The following is a 6083-nucleotide window of genomic DNA, read 5'->3' as shown; positions in this document are numbered from 1 at the left end:
TGGTCGTTGGAAAGTAGCCGTTGGAATATAGCCATTGCAAATTTAAAAATATATAGACACTTTGTGCTCTATAATTCTTCATTCTACAAACATATCATTTGGCAAACACGTAGACTTGAATTTGTTTACTCCAAAATGTCTCAATATTCAAGTAGTTCCAGGTCTAGCTCAACAAGTGAAAACGAAGTCCAAGTTGAAGTTGATGACGAATATTATGATCCGGAGAAAGAGCTAATGTCATTGATACTTCAACAAAGCCGAAAAATAGTTGAAGCATGTCAAAGTAATAACATGATGCGGCGAAGAAGAAGGTTCATTAAAATAAATCATGAAGCTGGGCATGCGAGGCTCTTCAATAATTATTTCTCCACAAACCGGTGTATCCAGATCAAATATTTCGAAGACGATTTCGCATGCGAAGAGAAATATTCCTTCGAATAGTGACTGCACTTGAGAATCGTTCACCGTATTTTCAGCATAAGGACGATGCTGCGAGAAGAAAAGGCTTGTCACCACTAACAAAATGCACGGCTACAATTCGCCAATTGGCGTATGGAGTCCCGGCCGACCATATTGACGAGTACCTATGCATGGCTGAATCAACTGCCATCAAGTGTCTTTTCAAGTTTTTCGAATATGTGGTTGAACTATTTAGTGATCGATTTTGAGAAGACCAAATGATGATGATGTTCAACGTCTTCTTCAAATGCATGATGAGAGGCACGGGTTCCCTGAAATGTTGGGCAGCCTTGATTGCATGCGCTTGGAATTGAAAAATTGCCCAGTTGCTTGGAAAGGCCAGTTTACAAGAGGCCATGGGTCACCAACCATCGTGCTTGAAGCGGTTGCGTCTCAAGACTTGTGGATATGGCATGCATTCTTTGGTGTTGCCGGTTCATGTAACAATCTTAACGTGTTGTACGAATCTCTCATATTCAATAACGTCTTGCAAGAAAATTCCCTAGATATTAATTTAATGGTCAACGAGACTCAATATACGAAGGGGTATTATTTAACAGATAGAATATATCAAAAATGAGCAACTTTTGTTAAGACTTTTCCTTGCCCGGAGGATCCAACTATCCCGATGTTAGCTGAGATAGCTCTTGATGAATTTCCTACGAACTTTCTTCAGATCTCCTTTGTGTATTCTTCTAATCAGGTCCACGATTGGAATATTAATTACTCTTCTTTAATGTCTCCATTGAGGAATGCAGTTTTTACATCCATTTGCCATATCTCATAGTCATACCATGTTGCTATGGCTAGTAGTATTCTAATGGACTTAAACATAGCAACTGGTGAAAAAGTTTCCTCATAGTCAATTCCTTGCCTTTGAGTATAACCTTTTGCAACCAGTCTTGCTTTGAAGGTCACTACCTTCCCATCCGCCCCAAGCTTTCTTTTGTATATCCATTTGCATCATATGGGAACGATTCCTTCAGGTGGATCCACTAATGTCCAGACTTTGTTTGAATAGATAGAGTCCATTTCTGACTGCATGGCTTCAAGCCATTTATATGAATCGGCATCAGACAATGCTTCCTTGAAATTTCTTGCATCACATCCAGGAATGGGCTCACATTGGCCCTCTTCAAGAAGCAAGCTCAACCTATTAGGCGACCTTGAGATCCTTTCGGATCTTCTAAGAGCTTGTGTTTCTTTGATTGGTTGTTGGGGTGTGGGTTCTACTAGTTGTGTAGTAGGAGGTTCTCAAATCTCATCGAGTTCTATCATCCTGCCTTTTCTATCCAATAGAAACTCCTTCTCTAAGAAGGTGGCATCCTTGAAACAAACACATTTGTTTCACTAGGATAATAGAAGTAACATCCAACAGAATTCTTTGGATATTCCACAAAGTAGCACAAAAAATTGGCTCTACTATCCAATTTGTCTCCCACTGCCTGCTTCAGGTAAGCAGGGCATCCCCATATTCATAAGTAAGAATATTTGGGTGGCATTCACATCCATATCTCATATGGATTTTTATTCCCTGCCTTTGTATGGACTTGATTCAACAATCTTGCCACTGTTTCAAGCGCATATTCCCAAAGGGATGGCGGAAACTATTTGAATCCCATCATAGATCGAACCATGTTCATCTCGTCCGATTACAACGTTCTGACACACCATACAACTGGGTTGTGGCAGGCGGAGTCCACTATGAGAGAATCTCATTCTCTTTAAGGTAGTCTTGAAACTCAATACTCAAGTATTCTCCACCTCGATCTAATCGTAGTGTTTTAATACTTTTTCCTAATTATTTCTTTACTTCTGCTCTGAATTCTTTGAACTTTTCAAAGGCTTCATACTTGTATTTCATCAAATACACATACCCAAACCTCGAATGGTCATCGGTAAAGGTGATGAAGTAGGAATGACCATATCTTACGCTAACACTTAGCGGGCCACACACATCTATTTGGATCAAATCCAACAGATTATGTGCACGTTCCACTTTTCCTAGGAAAGGGGCATTGGCCATTTTTCTTTTAGACAGGACTCACATGTCTCTCAGAGAGTTTATGTCTGACGAGTCAAACATATCATCTCCCACTAGCTTGTGCATCCTTCTTTGGGAAATATGCCCTAGCCTAACGTGCCACAAATGTGCTTGGTTTAGACTATCTTGTTTTCTTTTGGTTGTTGTTGAAATCGTGTTTACTTGGACATTCACTTATTATTGCCAAAACATTTCTGGCCCAGATAATTTTTTATGTCCAGACTTCTTGCAGTGAAGCAAATATGTTCTGACTTATCGGGCTTTGTCAAATTCCTGGCCCACCACCTTCTCATTAAGCCCAATCATACTTACATCATGCTCATGGGCAAGAGCCTCATCTTGCATGCGTGTAGTAATGTGTTCCTTGAAAGTGGCGTGCATCATTATGCGAGTTTCATGCACTATGCAACTCTTGCATGTGTATTTGAATGTCAACAGCATTCAACATTTCCTCAAAATGTCTCTACAGTTCATTTGACATAGAAGAGAGCATATTACACTTCAGCTTGCATACTATGGTCCTACCATCTTGCATGCTTTGTCAGTTCAGCAAGACTGACATTAGTATGTATGCTATTTTCTCCGAATTTAGAACAATTATCTCAGTCAATCTTGAAAATTAGTGTTCGGTTAGCTTGTTTTAATAACAGATATGAATTATGTGACGAAATCATAAATATACTGATATGGAAACAGAATAAATTTGTGAATGTGGGTGGCTAGGGTTATGGCTTGATTAATCCTATTTATAATTAAGACATGCCCTAATATTTTACAATTAACCCAAAGAGGAGGCTTTTTAAGGAAAGACATGAGTCTGCAAGAAAAGATGTTGAACGAGCATTTGAGGTGCTCCAAGCTCGATGGGCAATTGTCAGCGGTCCAGCTCGTTACTGGTACAGAAAAAAGTTAAAACATATTATGTTAGCATGCATTATTTTACATAACATGATTGTTGAAGATGAGGGGGTTCACGTGACAAATTGGTACAACGGTGAAGGCGACGAACCCGCACAATCTGTCCAGGGCTCAAACTTAGAATTTCATGAATATATCCAAACAAATTCCGAAATACGTGATACATGTGCATCACCAAATTCGTGCCGACTTAGTTGAACATATTTGATCACAATACAACAACTTTTGAATTAGTATTTTACATTTTCTCTTACATTTAATTTATATGTTTGTGTGTTTTTATGCAAATTTTCTTAATTTTATATGTTGTATTGTTTCTTAAGTTTATGATAAAATTAAATTTTAATTAAATGACACTTAGAAAATAAGATAAAACAACGTACTAAATATATAAAAACATATTATTATTCATATAAAATAATAATATTTTATATTTTGTAAATAATTTGAAATTGAATTTATTTAATTTTAAATAAAAATAAGATGAATGAGTGGATAGCGAGATCTATAAATAATGAGTGTTAATGTTAAATGAATATGAGAGAATAGATATATTAATATTAAAAATTTGACACCATATTTGGAGAGCTCTCTCGACATCTAATTTCTATCGATACCATCTATTGGAGGAAATCTCGACCCCGAAGAAATCGACACCTTCGCTCCTCGTTTCTTTTCTTGTAATATTTGGACATTGGTATCATTTTCATCCTTAATCATCCTCTTCTCTATATATTATTTGTTAATAGCATATATTTTTCCTTGAAGTCATCTTAGATTATTTTTCAAAATCATTTACTGTTTAAACTATATTCAGAAAATGATTGACAATCATCATGATTTGGCATTATAATTGACAGCTAATCTTAATTGAAAAGTCCTCTGAAGCTATTATTTACCAGAAAAGAGTAAGTAAAATATCATCTTAGGCTATATCACAGCTCGTTCTAACACTTAAAATGACAGTTGGGATCATATTGTGAGTTTATTATTCTTTTAAAATTTATATTCTCTGTGACAACCAAGTATTCTGGCTTCAGGTCTTTAAAACACTAGACTTTTGAAATATGTGAAATAATTACTAATTTGGCACTGAATGAGCTGATAGAAATTGAATTTTTATTTATTTTTCGTTTTATTAACCAAATTCGATTTTTTTTCATTTCTTAATTTATCAAGATGATATATAATAGGTAAATCAGAATGATATACTTGATGATTTAGGTAAAAATTTATATGATTTTACTTATGAATTAGTATATTGTAATTTATATAATAATTGATTCAGTATCATTCAATATCACTTTTTGTATAGATGGATTGGTCAGACGGTTTTCAGCAATCTAATTCCACAGATAATCCTGTTTGCTCGTTAAGAAGCAAAACTGATCCAGCATTGGCTCATTTTAAAGAGGACGCGATGGGAAAAAAGTTGGACTTGTTTGCATTGCGATAATGTGTCGAGGGATCAATAGAATGAAAAAACATTTAGCTGGAAGAAAAGAGGATTTTGTGGCATAAAAAAAGTTCCATATGATGTAAGATAGCAAATGAAACAATCTTTGAAGTCTTGTGAAGAAAAAACATAGCTCCGATATCATTTGAAGATGATAGTATCGATGGTCCTCATGTGACAAATCTAGAAGAAGAAATGCATCCACCACATGCTCGAACAAAAGGAATAGATTAATCTGTTTTTGGTGCATCTTCTCAAAAGGGAAAGAAAAAGATAGATGAGAAGATGCCTAACTATTTTGCACTAAAAACTACTACTGGTGCACAACGTTCTATCAAAAGTGTTCTTGTAAGTAAAGAATCATTACTTAATGTTGATATGGCCGTTGCTAGATTTTTCTGTGATACTTGCATTCCTATCAATGCTGTGAATTCTGTTTATTTTCAACAAATGGTGGATGTTGTTGCTGTCGTTGTTCCTAGTTATAAAGCACCTAAATATAATCAGTAGTGAACAAATTTATTAGGGAGCATGAAAAGAGAAGTTCAATTAGTAGTTAATGTTATCTGAGTGTTAGTCAAGAAAAAGGTTGCACTATTATTGTTGATGGTCAAATAGGAAAATTATGAACTTTCTAGTGTATTGCAAGCGGGGAACATCATTTGTGAGATCTATTGATGCTTTGACATTGTGAAAGATGCAACAACAATTTCTAATCTATTTGTTGAGTGGGTTGAATGGGTTGTATCAAATAATGTTGTTCATTTGGTAACTGATAATGGGGCCAACTACAAAGCTACCGGTTTTTTTTATTAATGACAGGTATCCCTCTATCAAATGGTCGCCTTGTGCTACACATTGTTTGAATTTGGTTCTTGGTGATATTGGTAAAATGGAGTTTCTTAGTAATCTTGCAAAAAAGCTTCTTTAGTAACAAATTTGTTACAATCATGCATTTCTATTGGCATGGTTGAGAAAAAGATAAGGATGGACATAGATTTTATGTCCAGGACCAATTCGTTTTGCTACCGCATTCATTGCATTGAAGAGTATCCTTGAACATCAACATGATTTGCAAGCTTTTGTCACTAGTAAGACATTTAAGGATTCTCAATACTTTAATGACAAAAAAACAAGTGTTGTTGTGGCGGTTGTTCTTGTTTCGAGATTTTGGAGTGATTGTACATTTGTAGTTGGTGTTGTTGC

The 6083-nt window shown here is 35.5% G+C and overlaps 1 pseudogene; it reads left to right on the top strand.

Annotated features, from left to right (window-relative positions):
* Positions 1–413: 413 nt before the first annotated feature.
* Positions 414–5387, top strand: LOC142550242 (uncharacterized; annotated as a pseudogene).
* Positions 5388–6083: the final 696 nt, after the last annotated feature.

This window comes from Primulina tabacum, chromosome 6 (genome assembly GCF_025594145.1).
Source record: "Primulina tabacum isolate GXHZ01 chromosome 6, ASM2559414v2, whole genome shotgun sequence".
Taxonomy (NCBI): Eukaryota; Viridiplantae; Streptophyta; class Magnoliopsida; order Lamiales; family Gesneriaceae; genus Primulina; species Primulina tabacum.
This window is presented reverse-complemented; position numbering and strand designations above follow the sequence as displayed.